General features: G+C 43.4%; 1 protein-coding gene across 1 annotated transcript in view; it reads left to right on the top strand.

Annotated features, from left to right (window-relative positions):
- Positions 1 to 2,140: 2,140 nt before the first annotated feature.
- LOC138852898 (lachesin-like) overlaps positions 2,141 to 18,857 on the top strand; it is a 376,358-nt gene continuing 359,641 nt past the window's right edge. The window contains exon 1 of the mRNA XM_070086486.1: positions 2,141 to 2,183. The gene's annotated coding sequence lies outside the window, so the exon portion shown is untranslated. The remainder of the gene's footprint in view (positions 2,184 to 18,857) is intronic.

The raw sequence follows: 18,857 nt of genomic DNA, 5'->3' as shown, positions 1-18,857 counted from the left end.
GATCACACCACAGCAGTATGATCACACCACAGCAGTAAGATCACACCACAACAGTAAAATCCCAACACACCAGTAAGATCACACCACAGCAGTAAGATCACACCACAGCAGTAAGATGACACCACAGCAGTAAGATGACACCACAGTAGTAAGATCACACCTCAGCAGTATGATCACACCACAGCAGTAAGATCACACCACAGCAGTATGATCACACCACAGCAGTATGATCACACACCACAGCAATAAGATCACACACCACAGCAGTAAGGTGACATCACAGCAGTAAGATCACACACCACAGCAGTAAGATCACACACCACAGCACTAAGATCACACACCACAGCAATAAGATCACACACCACAGCAGTAAGATGACATCACAGCAGTAAGATCACTCACCACATCAGTAAGATCACACACCACAGTAGTAAGATCACACATCACATCAGTAAGATCACACCACAGCAGTAAGATCACACCACAGCAGTAAGATGGCACCACAGCAGTAAGATGACACCACAGCAGTAAGATGACACCACAGCAGTAAGATGACACCACAGCAGTAAGATGACACCACAGCAGTAAGATGACACCACAGCAGTAAGGTCACACCACAGCAGTAAGATCACACCACAGCAGTAAAGTCACACCACAGCAGTAAGATCACACCACAGCAGTAAGATCACAACACACCAGTAAGATGACACCACAGCAGTAAGGTGACACCACAGCAGTAAGATCACACCACAGCAGTAAGATCACACCACAGCAGTAAGATGACACCACAGCAGTAAGATCACACCACAGCACTAAGATCACACCACAGCAGTAAGATCACACCTCAGCAGTAAGATCACACACCACAGCAGTAAGATCACACCACAGCAGTATGATCACACCACAGCAGTAAGATCACACACCACAGCAGTAAGATCACACCACAGCAGTATGATCACACACCACAGCAATAAGATCACACACCACAGCAGTAAGATGACATCACAGCAGTAAGATCACACACCACAGCAGTAAGATCACACACCACAGCAGTAAGATCACACACCACAGCACTAAGATCACACACCAAAGCAATAAGATTACACACCACAGCAGTAAGATGACATCACAGCAGTAAGATCACTCACCACATCAGTAAGATCACACACCACAGTAGTAAGATCACACATCACATCAGTAAGATGACACCACAGCAGTAAGATCACACCACAGCAGTAAGATCACACCACAGCAGTAAGATCACACACCACAACAGTATGATCACACCACAGCAGTAAGATCACACACCAAAGCAGTAAGATCACACACCACAGCAGCATGATCACACCACAGCAGTATGATCACACCACAGCAGTAAGATCACACACCACAGCAGTAAGATCACACACCACAGCAGTAAGATCACACACCACAACAGTATGATCACACCACAGCAGTAAGATCACACACCACAGCAGTAAGATCACACACCACAGCAGTAAGATCACACACCACAGCAGTAAGATCACACACCACAGCAGTAAGATCACACACCACAGCAGTAAGATCACACACCACAGCAGTAAGATCACACACCACAGCAGTAAGATCACACACCACAGCAGTAAGATCACACACCACAGCAGTAAGATCACACACCACAACAGTATGATCACACACCACAGCAGTAAGATCACACACCACAGCAGTAAGATCACACACCACAGCAGTAAGATCACACACCACAGCAGTAAGATCACACACCACAGCAGTAAGATCACACACCACAGCAGTAAGATCACACACCACAGCAGTAAGATCACACACCACAGCAGTAAGATCACACCACAGGTTCCTTCCTAACTATAAAAGTTCATGTTGTCTTACCATCCTGTACATTTGCACAGACTGACTGACTGACTGACTGACTGACTGACTGACTGACTGACTGACTGACTGACTGACTGACTGACTGACTGACTCACACAGCAGCTGCGTGCTTGTCGTCAAGCACCCTGGGAGGTGGGGTGGGGGGTAAGTGGTTGTGGTTGCATTTTGTGTCTCCTTCCCGCCCACAGCCCGCCCACAGCCCGCCCACACAGCAGTTAGAGGTATGACCTTTCTTTCACTTGTTTCAGGGTCTGCTGAGCGCGCCTACACACCACAAACACAGTCCAACAGAGGTACTATATTACTGTTGTCTGCCCGTTCTTAAGTCATCTCTCTCTCTCTCTCTCTCTCTCTCTCTCTCTCTCTCTCTCTCTCTCTCTCTCTCTCTCTCTCTCTCTCTCTCGCTCTCTCTCTCTCTCTCTCTCTCACTGGAGCAGTAGTATCGAGCCTTGAGCTCGACTCCTTTAAAGAACCATCAGTTTGATTTTATCTTCTAAATTTTCAATTTGATATCTTTCATGCCCTTGACATGTCCCCCCCTCCTCCTCCTCCTCCTACTCCTCCTCCTCCTCCTCCTCCTCCTCCTCCTCCCTTACTATCATCCTCTCTCTCTCTCTCTCTCTCTCTTCCCTACCTTGGAAAAATCCTCCCTACTTCCCTTCCCCTGGTGTAGCCCCCAGTCCCTGGTTTAGCCCCTAGCCCCTACTGTGGCACCCACCCACTGGTATAGTTTCCTGCCTCTGATGTATCCGGCAGCCCCTGGAGTAGCACCCAGCCCCTGGAGTAACCCCTAGCCCCTGTTGTAATCACCTGCCCCTGGTATAATCCCCGGCCCCTGATGTAGCCCTTATTCCCTGCTGTAGCCTCCAACCCTTGGTGTATCCCCCTCCCCCCTGGTGTAGCCCCCTCCCCCTGATGTAGCCCCCTCCACTAGTGTAGCCCCCTCCCCTGGTGTAGCCCCCTCCCCCTGGTGTAGCCCCCTCCCCCTGGTGTAGCCCCCTCCCCTGGTGTAGCCCTCTCCCCTGGTGTAGCCCTCTCCCCCTGGTGTATCCCGCTTCCCCTGGTGTAGCCCCCTCCCACTGGTGGAGCCCCCTCCCCCTGGTGTAGCCTCCAGCCTCTGGTGTAGCCCCAGCACTTGATGTAGCCCCAGTCCCTGGAGTAGCACTCAGTGCCTGGTATAGCTCCCAGCCCCTGGTGTAGTACCCAGCCCATGGCGTGACCCACAGTCCCTAGTGTAGCTCACAGTTTCTGGCTTAGCCCATAGCCCCTGGTGTAGCCCCAGACCCTGGTGTAGCCCCACCCCCTGGTGTAGTCCCCAGCCCCTGGTGTAGCCCCAGCCCCTGATGTAGCCCCATCCCCTGGTGTAGCCCCCAGACCCTGGTGTAGCCCCCAACCCCTGGTGTAGCCCCCAGCCCCTGGTGTAGCCGCCAGACTCAGGTGTACCCCAATCCCTGATGTGGCACCCCAGCCCCTGGTGTAGCCCCAGCCCTTGCTGTAGCCCCGAGACCCTGTTGTAGCCTCCACACCCTGGTGTAGCCCCCAGACCCTGGTGTAGTCCCCAGACCCTGGTGTAGCCCCCATACCCTGGTGTAGCCCCCAGACCCTGGTGTAGTCTCAACCCCTGGTGTAGCCCCCAGACCCTGGTGTAGCCCCCAGACCCTGGTGTAGCCTCAACCCCTGGTGTAGCCCTCAGACCCTGGTGTAGCCCCCATACCCTGGTGTAGCCTCAGCCCCTGGTGTAGCTCTCAGCCCTTGGTGTAGTGCCCAGACCCTGGTGTAGCCCCAGCCCCTGGTGTAGCCCCAACCCCTGGTGTAGTCCCAACCCCTGGTGTGTCCCCCGGTCCCTAGTGTAGCCCCAGCCTCTGGTGTAGCCCCAGCCCCTAGTGTAGCGCCCAGACCCTGGTGTAGCCCAGCTCCTGGTAAAGCCCCCAGACCCTGGTGTAGCCCCCAGCCCATGGTGTAGCGCCCAGCCCCTGGTGTAGCCCCTAGCCCCTGGTGTAGCCCCCGGACCCTGGTGTAGCCGCCAGACCCTGGTGTAGACGCAGCCCCTGATTCAGCCCCCAGCCCCTGGTATAGCCCATAGGCCCTGGTGTAGCCCCCAGCCCCTGGTGTAGCCCCCAGCCCCTGGTGTAGTCCCAGCCCCTGGTGTAGCCCCCAGACCCTGGTGTAGCCCCCAGACCCTGGGGTAGCCCCTGGACCCTAGTGCAGCCCCAGACCCTGGTGTAGCCACAGTCCCTGGTGTAGCCCCCACACCCTGTTGTAGCCCCTAGCCCCAGTCAGTCCCACGAAACAAGTAAAATAACTACAGACGTTGCTTCCGAGTATTATTCCCGAGATGTTGTTGTTGTTGTTGTTGTTGTTGTTGTTGTTGTTGTATAACCCAGCTACTGTTGCTACTGTTGCTACTGTTGCTACTGTTGCTACTGTTGCTACTGTTGCTACTGTTGCTACTGTTGCTACTGTTGCTACTGTTGCTACTGTTGCTACTGTTGCTACTGTTGCTACTGTTGCTACTGTTCCTACTGTTCCTACTGTTCCTACTGTTGCTACTGTTGCTACTGTTGCTACTGTTGCTACTCTTGCTACTCTTGCTACTCTTGCTACTCTTGCTACTGTTGCTACTCTTGCTACTCTTGCTACTCTTGCTACTCTTGCTACTCTTGCTACTGTTGCTACTGTTGCTACTCTTGCTACTCTTGCTACTCTTGCTACTCTTGCTACTCTTGCTACTCTTGCTACTCTTGCTACTCTTGCTACTCTTGCTACTCTTGCTACTGTTGCTACTCTTGCTACTCTTGCTACTCTTGCTACTCTTGCTACTCTTGCTACTCTTGCTACTCTTGCTACTCTTGCTACTGTTGCTACTCTTGCTACTCTTGCTACTCTTGCTACTCTTGCTACTCTTGCTACTCTTGCTACTCTTGCTACTCTTGCTACTCTTGCTACTGTTGCTACTCTTGCTACTCTTGCTACTCTTGCTACTCTTGCTACTCTTGCTACTCTTGCTACTCTTGCTACTCTTGCTACTGTTGCTACTCTTGCTACTCTTGCTACTCTTGCTACTCTTGCTACTGTTGCTACTCTTGCTACTCTTGCTACTCTTGCTACTGTTGCTACTTTTACCTCAGCAACAGCAGAGACACACTAACATACGTAGCAACACTAGTGTATGTGTGACAACACAGTAGTGGGTAGACACAGTAGACAACACAGTAGTGGGTAGACACAGTAGACAACACAGTAGTGGGTAGACACAGTAGACAACACAGTAGTGGCTAGACACAGTAGACAACACAGTAGTGGGTAGACACAGTAGTCAACACAGTAGTGGCTAGACACAGTAGACAACACAATAGTGGGTAGACACAGTAGACAACACAGTAGTGGGTAGACACAGTAGACAACACAGTAGTGGGTAGACACAGTACACAACACAGTAGTGGCTAGACACAGTAGACAACACAGTAGTGGGTAGACACAGTAGACAACACAGTAGTGGCTAGACACAGTAGACAACACAGTAGTGGGTAGACACAGTAGACAAAACAGTAGTGGGGAGACACAGTAGACAAAACAGTAGTGGGTAGACACAGTAGACAACACAGTAGTGGGTAGACACAGTAGACAACACAGTAGTGGGTAGACACAGTAGACAACACAGTAGTGGCTAGACACAGTAGACAACAGTAGACAACACAAAACAGTAGTGGGTAGATACAAAACAGTAGACACAGTAGACAACACAGTAGTGGGTAGACACAGTAGACAAAACAGTAGTGGGTAGACACAGTAGACAACACAGTAGTGGCTAGACACAGTAGACAAAACAGTAGTGGGTAGACACAGTAGTGGGTAGACACAGTAGACAACACAGTAGTGGGTAGACACAGTAGACAACACAGTAGTGGGTAGACACAGTAGACAACACTTTATTAGCCTAGTACCTCTCAACTGATGTTTTTATTTGTCTGGCTTTATTACTGTTACTTGTAGTGCTCCATCTGGCTTTATTACTGTTACTTGTAGTGCTCCATCTGGCTTTATTACTGTAGTTACTTGTAGTGCTCCATCTGGCTTTATTACTGTAGTTACTTGTAGTGTTCCATCTGGCTTTATTACTGTAGTTACTTGTAGTGCTCCATCTGGCTTTATTACTGTAGTTACTTGTAGTGTTCCATCTGGCTTTATTACTGTAGTTACTTGTAGTGTTCCATCTGGCTTTATTACTGTAGTTACTTGTAGTGTTCCATCTGGCTTTATTACTGTAGTTACTTGTAGTGTTCCATCTGGCTTTATTACTGTAGTTACTTGTAGTGTTCCATCTGGCTTTATTACTGTAGTTACTTGTAGTGTTCCATCTGGCTTTATTACTGTAGTTACTTGTAGTGCTCCATCTGGCTTTATTACTGTAGTTACTTGTAGTGTTCCATCTGGCTTTATTACTGTAGTTACTTGTAGTGTTCCATCTGGCTTTATTACTGTAGTTACTTGTAGTGTTCCATCTGGCTTTATTACTGTAGTTACTTGTAGTGTTCCATCTGGCTTTATTACTGTAGTTACTTGTAGTGTTCCATCTGGCTTTATTACTGTAGTTACTTGTAGTGTTCCATCTGGCTTTATTACTGTAGTTACTTGTAGTGCTCCATCTGGCTTTATTACTGTAGTTACTTGTAGTCCTCCATCTGGCTTTATTACTGTAGTTACTTGTAGTGTTCCATCTGGCTTTATTACTGTTACTTGTAGTGTTCCATCTGGCTTTATTACTGTAGTTACTTGTAGTGCTCCATCTGGCTTTATTACTGTAGTTACTTGTAGTGTTCCATCTGGCTTTATTACTGTAGTTACTTGTAGTGTTCCATCTGGCTTTATTACTGTAGTTACTTGTAGTGCTCCATCTGGCTTTATTACTGTTACTTGTAGTGTTCCATCTGGCTTTATTACTGTAGTTACTTGTAGTGTTCCATCTGGCTTTATTACTGTAGTTACTTGTAGTGCTCCATCTGGCTTTATTACTGTAGTTACTTGTAGTGTTCCATCTGGCTTTATTACTGTAGTTACTTGTAGTGCTCCATCTGGCTTTATTACTGTAGTTACTTGTAGTGTTCCATCTGGCTTTATTACTATAGTTACTTGTAGTGCTCCATCTGGCTTTATTACTGTAGTTACTTGTAGTGCTCCATCTGGCTTTATTACTGTAGTTACTTGTAGTGCTCCATCTGGCTTTATTACTGTTACTTGTAGTGCTCCATCTGGCTTTATTACTGTAGTTACTTGTAGTGCTCCATCTGGCTTTATTACTGTAGTTACTTGTAGTGCTCCATCTGGCTTTATTACTGTAGTTACTTGTAGTGCTCCATCTGGCTTTATTACTGTAGTTACTTGTAGTGCTCCATCTGGCTTTATTACTGTTACTTGTAGTGCTCCATCTGGCTTTATTACTGTTACTTGTAGTGTTCCATCTGGCTTTATTACTGTAGTTACTTGTAGTGTTCCATCTGGCTTTATTACTGTAGTTACTTGTAGTGTTCCATCTGGCTTTATTACTGTAGTTACTTGTAGTGTTCCATCTGGCTTTATTACTGTAGTTACTTGTAGTGCTCCATCTGGCTTTATTACTGTAGTTACTTGTAGTGTTCCATCTGGCTTTATTACTGTAGTTACTTGTAGTGCTCCATCTGGCTTTATTACTGTAGTTACTTGTAGTGTTCCATCTGGCTTTATTACTGTTGTAGTGTATCTTTTATTACTGTAGTGTTCCATCTGTCTTTATTACTGTAGTTACTTGTAGTGTTCCATCTGGCTTTATTACTGTAGTTACTTGTAGTGCTCCATCTGGCTTTATTACTGTAGTTACTTGTAGTGCTCCATCTGGCTTTATTACTGTAGTTACTTGTAGTGCTCCATCTGGCTTTATTACTGTTACTTGTAGTGTTCCATCTGGCTTTATTACTGTTACTTGTAGTGCTCCATCTGGCTTTATTACTGTTACTTGTAGTGCTCCATCAGGCTTTATTACTGTAGTTACTTGTAGTGTTCCATCTGGCTTTATTACTGTTACTTGTAGTGCTCCATCAGGCTTTATTACTGTAGTTACTTGTAGTGCTCCATCTGGCTTTATTACTGTTACTTGTAGTGTTCCATCTGGCTTTATTACTGTAGTTACTTGTAGTGCTCCATCTGGCTTTATTACTGTTACTTGTAGTGTTCCATCTGGCTTTATTACTGTTACTTGTAGTGTTCCATCTGGCTTTATTACTGTTGTTACTTGTAGTGCTCCATCTGGCTTTATTACTGTAGTTACTTGTAGTGTTCCATCTGGCTTTATTACTGTAGTTACTTGTAGTGCTCCATCTGGCTTTATTACTGTAGTTACTTGTAGTGCTCCATCTGGCTTTATTACTGTTACTTGTAGTGCTCCATCTGGCTTTATTACTGTTACTTGTAGTGTTCCATCTGGCTTTATTACTGTTACTTGTAGTGTTCCATCTGGCTTTATTACTGTTGTTACTTGTAGTGCTCCATCTGGCTTTATTACTGTAGTTGCTTGTAGTGTTCCATCTGGCTTTATTACTGTAGTTACTTGTAGTGTTCCATCTGGCTTTATTACTGTAGTTACTTGTAGTGCTCCATCTGGCTTTATTACTGTAGTTGTTGCTCCATCTTTTATTACTGTAGTTTCTTGTAGTGTTCCATCTGGCTTTATTACTGTAGTTACTTGTAGTGCTCCATCTGGCTTTATTACTGTTACTTGTAGTGCTCCATCTGGCTTTATTACTGTTACTTGTAGTGTTCCATCTGGCTTTATTACTGTAGTTACTTGTAGTGCTCCATCTGGCTTTATTACTGTAGTTACTTGTAGTGTTCCATCTGGCTTTATTACTGTAGTTACTTGCAGTGTTCCATCTGTCTTTATTACTGTAGTTACTTGTAGTGCTCCATCTGGCTTTATTACTGTAGTTACTTGTAGTGCTCCATCTGGCTTTATTACTGTAGTTACTTGTAGTGTTCCATCTGGCTTTATTACTGTAGTTACTTGTAGTGTTCCATCTGGCTTTATTACTGTTACTTGTAGTGTTCCATCTGGCTTTATTACTGTAGTTACTTGTAGTGTTCCATCTGGCTTTATTACTGTAGTTACTTGTAGTGTTCCATCTGGCTTTATTACTGTAGTTACTTGTAGTGTTCCATCTGGCTTTATTACTGTAGTTACTTGTAGTGTTCCATCTGGCTTTATTACTGTAGTTACTTGTAGTGCTCCATCTGGCTTTATTACTGTAGTTACTTGTAGTGTTCCATCTGGCTTTATTACTGTTACTTGTAGTGTTCCATCTGGCTTTATTACTGTTACTTGTAGTGTTCCACCTGGTTTTATTACTGTAGTTACTTGTAGTGTTCCATCTGGCTTTATTACTGTAGTTACTTGTAGTGCTCCATCTGGCTTTATTACTGTAGTTACTTGTAGTGTTCCATCTGTCTTTATTACTGTAGTTACTTGTAGTGTTCCATCTGGCTTTATTACTGTAGTTACTTCTAGTGTTCCATCTGGCTTTATTACTGTAGTTGCTTGTAGTGCTCCATCTTTATTACTGTAGTTACTTGTAGTGCTCCATCTGGCTTTATTACTGTAGTTACTTGTAGTGTTCCATCTGGCTATATTACTGTAGTTACTTGTAGTGCTCCATCTGGCTTTATTACTGTAGTTACTTGTAGTGTTCCATCTGTCTTTATTACTGTAGTTTCTTGTAGTGCTCCATCTGTCTTTATTACTGTAGTTACTTGTAGTGCTCCATCTCGCTTTATTACTGTAGTTACTTGTAGTGCTCCATCTGGCTTTATTACTGTAGTTACTTGTAGTGCTCCATCTGGCTTTATTACTGTAGTTACTTGTAGTGTTTCATCTGGCTTTATTACTGTAGTTACTTGTAGTGCTCCATCTGGCTTTATTACTGTAGTTACTTGTAGTGCTCCATCTTTCTTACTGTAGTTACTTGTAGTACTCCATCTGGCTTTATTACTGAAGTTACTTGTAGTGTTCCATCTGTCTTTATTACTGTAGTTACTTGTAGTGCTCCATCTGGCTTTATTACTGTAGTTACTTGTAGTGCTCTATCTGGCTTTATTACTGTTACTTGTAGTGCTCCATCTGGCTTTATTACTGTTACTTATAGTGTTCCATCTGGCTTTGTTACTGTAGTTACTTGTAGTACTCCATCTGGCTTTATTACTGTTAATTGTAGTGTTCCATCTGGCATTATTACTGTTACTTATAGTGTTCCATCTGGCTTTATTACTGTTACTTATAGTGCTCCATCTGGCTTTATTACTGTACGTACTTGTAGTGCTCCATCTGGCTTTATTACTGTTACTTGTAGTGTTCCATCTGGCTTTATTACTGTAGATACTTGTAGTGCTCCATCTGGCTTTATTACTGTAGTTACTTGTAGTGTTCCATCTGGCTTTATTACTGTTACTTGTAGTGTTCCATCTGGCTTTATTACTGCAGTTACTTGTAGTGCTCCATCTGGCTTTATTACTGTAGTTACTTGTAGTGCTCCATCTGGCTTTATTACTGTAGTTACTTGTAGTGTTCCATCTGGCTTTATTACTGTAGTTACTTGTAGTGCTCCATCTGGCTTTATTACTGTAGTTACTTGTAGTGCTCCATCTGGCTTTATTACTGTAGTTACTTGTAGTGTTCCATCTGGCTTTATTACTGTAGTTACTTGTAGTGTTCCATCTGTCTTTATTACTGTAGTTACTTGTAGTGTTCCATCTGGCTTTATTACTGTAGTTACTTGTAGTGCTCCATCTGGCTTTATTACTGTTACTTATAGTGCTCCATCTGGCTTTATTACTGTAGTTACTTGTAGTGATCCATCTGTCTTTATTACTGTAGTTACTTGTAGTGTTCCATCTGGCTTTATTACTGTAGTTACTTGTAGTGTTCCATCTGGCTTCACTACTGTAGTTACTTGTATTGTTCCAACTGGCTTTATTACTGTTACTTATAGTGCTCCATCTGGCTTTATTACTATAGTTACTTATAGTGCTCCATCTGGCTTTATTACTGTAGTTACTTGTAGTGCTCCATCTGGCTTTATTACTGTTACTTGTAGTGCTCCATCTGGCTTTATTACTGTAGTTACTTGTAGTGCTCCATCTTTATTACTGAAGTTACTTGTAGTGCTCCATCTGGCTTTATTATTGTAGTTACTTGTAGAGTTTTATCTGGCTTTATTACTGCTACTTGTAGTGTTCCATCTGGCTTTATTACTGTAGTTACTTGTAGTGCTCCATCTGGCTTTATTACTGTAGTTAGTTGTAGTGTTCCATCTGGCTTTATTACTGTAGTTTCTTGTAGTGCTCCATCTGGCTTTATTACTGTAGTTACTTGTAGTGCTCCATCTGGCTTTATTAATGAAGTTACTTGTAGTGTTCCATCTGGCTTTATTACTGTAGTTGCTTGTAGTGTTCCATCTGGCTTTATTACTGTAGTTACTTGTAGTGCTCCATCTGGCTTTATTACTGTTACTTATAGTGCTCCATCTGGCTTTATTACTGTAGTTTCTTGTAGTGCTCCATCTGTCTTTATTACAATAGTTACTTGTAGTGTTCCATCTGGCTTCATTACTGTAGTTACTTGTAGTGTTCCATCTGGCTTTATTACTGTAGTTACTTGTAGTGCTCCATCTGGCTTTATTACTGTAGTTACTTGTAGTGTTCCATCTGGCTTTATTACTGTAGTTACTTGTAGTGCTCCATCTGGCTTTATTACTGTTACTTATAGTGCTCCATCTGGCTTTATTACTGTAGTTTCTTGTAGTGCTCCATCTGTCTTTATTACAATAGTTACTTGTAGTGTTCCATCTGGCTTCATTACTGTAGTTACTTGTAGTGTTCCAACTGGCTTTATTACTGTTACTTATAGTGCTCCATCTGGCTTTATTATTGTACTTACTTATAGTGCTCCAACTGGCTTTATTATTGTAGTTACTTGTAGTGCTCCATCTGGCTTTATTACTGTTACTTGTAGTGCTCCATCTGGCTTTATTACTGTAGTTACTTGTAGTGCTCCATCTTTATTACTGAAGTTACTTGTAGTGCTCCATCTGGTTTTATTACTGTAGTTACTTGTAGTGTTCCATCTGGCTTTATTACTGTAGTTACTTGTAGTGTTCCATCTGGCTTTATTACTGTAGTTACTTGTAGTGCTCCATCTGTCTTTATTACTGTAGTTACTTGTAGTGTTCCATCTGGCTTTATTACTGTAGTTACTTGTAGTGTTCCATCTGGCTTTATTACTTTAGTTACTTGTAGTGCTCCATCTGGCTTTATTACAGTAGTTACTTGTAGTGTTCCATTTGGCTTTATTACTGATACTTGTAGTGCTCCATCTGGCTTTATTACTGTAGTTACTTGTAGTCCTCCATCTGGTTTTATTACTGTAGTTACTTGTAGTGCGCCATCTTTATTACTGTAGTTACTTGTAGTGCTCCATCTGGCTTTATTACTCTAGTTACTTGTAGTGCTCCATATGTCTTTATTACTGTAGTTACTTGTAGTACTCCATCTGGCTTTATTACTGTAGTTACTTGTAGTGCTCCATCTGGCTTTATTACTGTTACTTGTAGTGCTCCATCTTGCTTTATTACTGTAGTTACTTGTAGTGTTCCATCTGGCTTTATTACTGTTACTTGTAGTGTTCCATCTCGCTTTATTACTGTAGTTACTTTTAGTGCTCCATCTGGCTTTATTACTGTAGTAACTTGTAGTGCTCCATCTGGCTTTATTACTGTAGTTACTTGTAGTGTTCCATCTGGCTTTAGTACTGTAGTTACTTGTAGTGTTCCATCTGGCTTTATTACTGTAGTTACTTTTAGTGCTCCATCTGGCTTTATTACTGTAGTTACTTGTAGTGTTCCATCTGGCTTTATTACTGTTACTTGTAGTGCTCCATCTGGCTTTATTACTGCAGTTACTTGTAGTGTTCCAACTGACTTTATTACTGTTACTTGTAGTGATCCATCTGGCTTTATTACTGCAGTTACTTGTAGTGTTCCAACTGACTTTATTACTGTTAAATGTAGTGCTCCATTTGGCTTTATTACTGTAGTTACTTGTAGTGCTCCATCTGGCTCTATTACTATAGTTACCTGTAGTGCTCCATCTGGCTTTATTGCTGTAGTTACTTGTAGTGTTCCAACTGACTTTATTACTGTTACTTGTAGTGCTCCATTTGGCTTTATAATTGTAGTTACTTGTAGTGCTCCATCTGGCTTTATTACTGTAGTTACTTGTAGTGTTCCATCTGGCTTTATTACTGTAGTTATTTGTAGTGTCCCAATTGACTTTATTACTGTTACTTGTAGTGCTCCATCTGGCTTTATTAATGTAGTTACTTGTAGTGCTCCATCTGGCTTTATTACTCTACTTACTTGTAGTGCTCCATCTGGCTTTATTACTCTAGTTACTTGTAGTGTTTCAACTGACTTTATTACTGTTACTTTTAGTGGTCCATCTGGCTTTATTACTGAAGTTACTTGTAGTGTTCCAACTGACTTTATTACTGTTACTTTTGGTGCTCCATCTGGCTTTATTACTGTAGTTACTTGTAGTGCTCCATCTGGCTTTATTACTGTAGTTACTTGTAGTGGTCCGTCTGGCTTTATTACTGTAATTACTTGTAGTGCTCCATCTGGCTTTATTACTGTAGCTACTTGTAGTGTTCCATCTGGCTTTATTACTGTAGTTACTTGAAGTTCTCCAACTGCCTTTATTACTGTAGTTACTTGTAGTGTTCCATCCGGCTTTATTACCGTAGTTACTTGTAGTGTTCCATCTGGCTTTATTACTGTTACTTGTAGTGCTCCATCTGGCTTTATTACTGTAGTTGCTTGTAGTGCTCCATCTTTATTACTGTAGTTATTTGTTGTGCTCCATCTGGCTTTATTACTGTAGTTACTTGTTGTGTTCCATCTGGCTTTATTACTGTAGTTACTTGTAGTGCTCCATCTGGCTTTATTACTGTAGTTACTTGTAGCGTTCCATCTGGCTTTATTACTGTAGTTACTTGTAGTGCTCCATCTGGCTTTATTACTGTAGTTACTTGTAGTGTTCCATCTGGCTTTATTACTGTTACTTGTAGTGTTCCATCTAGCTTTATTACTGTAGTTACATGTAATGTTCCATCTGGCTTTATTACTGTAGTTACTTTTAGTGTTCCATCTGGCTTTATTACTGTAGTTACTTGTAGTGTTCCATCTGGCTTTATTACTGTTACTTGTAGTGTTCCATCTGGCTTTATTACTGTAGTTACTTGTAGTGCTCCATCTGGCTTTATTACTGTAGTTACTTGTAGTGCTCCATCTGGCTTTATTACTGTAGTTTCCTGTGGTGCTCCATCTGGCTTTATTACTGTTACTTGTAGTGTTCCATCTGGCTTTATTACTGTAGTTACTTGTAGTGTTCCATCTGGCTTTATTACTGTTACTTGTAGTGCTCCATCTGGCTTTATTACTGTTACTTGTATTGTTCCATCTGGCTTTATTACTGTAGTTACTTGTAGCGCTCCATCTGGCTTTATTACTGTAGTTACTTGTAGTGTTCCATCTGGCTTTATTACTGTAGTTACTTGTAGTGTTCCATCTGGCTTTATTACTGTAGTTACTTGTAGTGTTCCATCTGGCTTTATTACTGTAGTTACTTGTAGTGCTCCATCTGGCTTTATTACTGTGTTTACTTGTAGTGTTCCATCTGGCTTTATTTCTGTAGTTACTTGTAGTGTTCCATCTGGCTTTATTTCTGTAGTTACTTGTAGTGTTCCATCTGGCTTTATTACTGTTACTTGTAGTGCTCCATCTGGCTTTATTACTGTAGTTACTTGTAGTGTTCCATCTCGCTTTATTACTGTAGTTACTTGTAGTGTTCCATCTGACTTTATTACTGTAGTTACTTGTAGTGTTCCATCTGGCTTTATTACTGTTACTTGTTGTGTTCCATCTGGCTTTATTACTGTAGTTACTTGTAGTGTTCCATCTGGCTTTATTACTGTAGTTACTTGTAGTGTTCCATCTGGCTTTATTACTGTAGTTACTTGTAGTGCTCCATCTGGCTTTATTACTGTTACTTGTTGTGTTCCATCTGGCTTTATTACTGTAGTTACTTGTAGTGTTCCATCTGGCTTTATTACTGTAGTTACTTGTAGTGTTCCATCTGGCTTTATTACTGTAGTTACTTGTAGTGCTCCATCTGGCTTTATTACTGTAGTTACTTGTAGTGTTCCATCTGGCTTTATTACTGTAGTTACTTGTAGTGTTCCGTCTGGCTTTATTACTGTATTTACTTGTAGTGTTCCATCTGGCTTTATTACTGTTACTTGTTGTGTTCCATCTGGCTTTATTACTTTAGTTACTTGTAGTGTTCCATCTGGCTTTATTACTGTAGTTACTTGTAGTGTTCCATCTGGCTTTATTACTGTAGTTACTTGTAGTGCTCCATCTGGCTTTATTACTGTAGTTACTTGTAGTGTTCCATCTGGCTTTATTACTGTAGTTACTTGTAGTGTTCCATCTGGCTTTATTACTGTTACTTGTAGTGCTCCATCTGGCTTTATTACTGTTACTTGTAGTGCTCCATCTGGCTTTATTACTGTTACTTGTAGTGTTCCATCTGGCTTTATTACTGTAGTTACTTGTAGTGCTCAATCTGGCTTTATTACTGTAGTTACTTGTAGTGTTCCATCTGGCTTTATTACTGTAGTTACTTGTAGTGTTCCATCTGGCTTTATTACTGTAGTTACTTGTAGTGCTCCATCTGGCTTTATTACTGTAGTTACTTGTAGTGTTCCATCTGGCTTTATTACTGTAGTTACTTGTAGTGCTCCATCTGGCTTTATTACTGTAGTTACTTGTAGTGCTCAATCTGGCTTTATTACTGTTGTTACTTGTAGTGTTCCATCTGGCTTTATTACTGTAGTTACTTGTAGTGTTCCATCTGGCTTTATTACTGTAGTTACTTGTAGTGCTCCATCTGGCTTTATTACTGTAGTTACTTGTAGTGTTCCATCTGGCTTTATTACTGTTACTTGTAGTGCTCCATCTGGCTTTATTACTGTAGTTACTTGTAGTGCTCAATCTGGCTTTATTACTGTAGTTACTTGTAGTGTTCCATCTGGCTTTATTACTGTAGTTACTTGTAGTGCTCAATCTGGCTTTATTACTGTAGTTACTTGTAGTGTTCCATCTGGCTTTATTACTGTAGTTACTTGTAGTGTTCCATCTGGCTTTATTACTGTAGTTACTTGTAGTGTTCCATCTGGCTTTATTACTGTAGTTACTTGTAGTGTTCCATCTGGCTTTATTACTGTAGTTACTTGTAGTGTTCCATCTGGCTTTATTACTGTTACTTATAGCATTCTTTATGGCTTAATTACTGTTACTTTCAGTGGTCAACCTCCCTGCTTTATCTCTCAGTCCCACTGTTTTTTCCAGTGACTAACTGTTCCATCCCCCCAGTGGGCCTCCCCCAGTACCCCCTGTGACACACTGTCTCACTGTACCTGTCTTACTATGTCTGCTTGTCTCACTGTGTCTGCCTCTTTGTTTCTGTCTCACCGTGTGTGCATATCTATTTGTGTCCACCTGTCTGTCTCCCTGTCTCACTCCGTCACCTGTCTTTTCAGCAGTCTTAGTTAGGTACCCAGATAACACTTGAAGTGTAGCAGCAGTACACTTGTGATGGGCAGGAGTGTAGGCCTCTCTTGTGTAATCCTGTCAACAGTGCACAGAAAGGCACAGTACATAGGAAGGCACAGTACACAGGAAGACACAGTACATAGGAAGGCACAGTACACAGGAAGACACAGTACATAGGAAGGCACAGTACACAGGAAGACACAGTACATAGGAAGGCACAGTACACAGGAAGACACAGTACATAGGAAGGCACCGTACACAGGAAGGCACAGTACACAGGAAGGCACAGTACACAGGAAGGCACAGTACACAGGAAGGCACAGTGCACAGGAAGGCACCGTACACAGGATGGCACAGTACACAGGATGGCACAGCACACAGGAAGGCACAGTGCACAGGAAGGCACCGTACACAGGAAGGCACAGTGCACAGGAAGGCACCGTACACAGGAAGGCACAGTACACAGGAAGGCACCGTACACAGGATGGCACAGTACACAGGAAGGCACAGTACACAGGAAGACACAGTACATAGGAAGGCACAGTACACAGGAAGGCACAGTACACAGGAAGACACAGTACATAGGAAGGCACAGTACACAGGAAGGCACAGTACACAGGAAGACACAGTACATAGGAAGGCACAGTACACAGGAAGACACAGTACATAGGAAGGCACAGTACACAGGAAGGCACAGTACACAGGAAGACACAGTACACAGGAAGACACAGTACATAGGAAGGCACAGTACACAGGAAGGCACAGTACATAGGAAGGCACAGTACACAGGAAGGCACAGTACACAGGAAGGCACAGTACATAGGAAGGCACAGTACACAGGAAGGCACAGTGCACAGGAAGGCACAGTACACAGGAAGGCACCGTACACAGGAAGGCACCGTACACAGGAAGGCACAGTGCACAGGAAGGCACAGTACACAGGAAGGCACCGTACACAGGAAGGCACCGTACACAGGAAGGCACAGTGCACAGGAAGGCACAGTACACAGGAAGGCACCGTACACAGGAAGGCACCGTACACAGGAAGGCACCGTACACAGGAAGGCACCGTACACAGGAAGGCACCGTACACAGGAAGGCACCGTACACAGGAAGGCACAGTACACAGGAAGGCACAGTACACAGGAAGGCACAGTACACAGGAAGGCACAGTGCACAGGAAGGCACCGTACACAGGATGGCACAGTACACAGGATGGCACAGCACACAGGAAGGCACAGTGCACAGGAAGGCACCGTACACAGGAAGGCACAGTGCACAGGAAGGCACCGTACACAGGAAGGCACAGTGCACAGGAAGGCACAGTACACAGGAAGACACAGTTCACAGGAAGGCACCGTACACAGGAAGGCACCGTACACAGGAAGGCACCGTACACAGGAAGGCACCGTACACAGGAAGGCGCCGTACACAGGAAGGCACAGTACACAGGAAGGCACCGTACACAGGAAGGCACCGTACACAGGAAGGCACAGTACACAGGAAGGCACCGTACACAGGAAGGCACAGTGCACAGGAAGGCACCGTACACAGGAAGGCACCGTACACAGGAAGGCACAGTACACAGGAAGGCACCGTACACAGGAAGGCACAGTACACAGGAAGACACAGTGCACAGAAAGGCACAGATGTATCCAGGTCACCAGATGTTATGGCAGTATTCCGCAGACCGTTGATGACCGTTGAACGGACATTACAAAGTGGCATTGTACCATGACTCTAATAATATCAGCCATGATGACAGGTTGTCTACAGTGTAACAGTGTCGTCAAGCGACATACTTGTGGGGGTACAATGATACCTTTGCCACCTGATGTTACAGCAGGGAAGTGTCTCTGTATCTGCTGGAGCAACAGACCACTGTGTGATAATATGACCTACTCATTAAACCAAGGTTGAGAATGTGCAGATTTAAGAGAGGTCATGGAAAGACCACCTTGGTATAGCAACACAGGGGGATCAGAAAGCAAGGCAAATCCAATGATGCGATATAGTGTTGCAGATGGTGCTATTGGCCCTGGTGTTGCATTGCAAGACAGAGTCTAGACATGGGGGTCATCCAACAGTCTAGACACGAGGGTCATCCCACAATCTAGACACAGGGGTCATCCCAAAGTCTTAGACACGAGGGTCATCCCACAGTCTAAAGAGGGTCATCCCACAGTCTAAAGGGGTCATCCCACAGTCTAAAGGGGGTCATCCCACAGTCTTAAGAGGGTCATCCCACAGTCTAAAGGGGGTCATCCCACAGTC

This window comes from Cherax quadricarinatus, chromosome 18 (genome assembly GCF_038502225.1).
Source record: "Cherax quadricarinatus isolate ZL_2023a chromosome 18, ASM3850222v1, whole genome shotgun sequence".
NCBI lineage: Eukaryota > Metazoa > Arthropoda > Malacostraca > Decapoda > Parastacidae > Cherax > Cherax quadricarinatus.
This window is presented reverse-complemented; position numbering and strand designations above follow the sequence as displayed.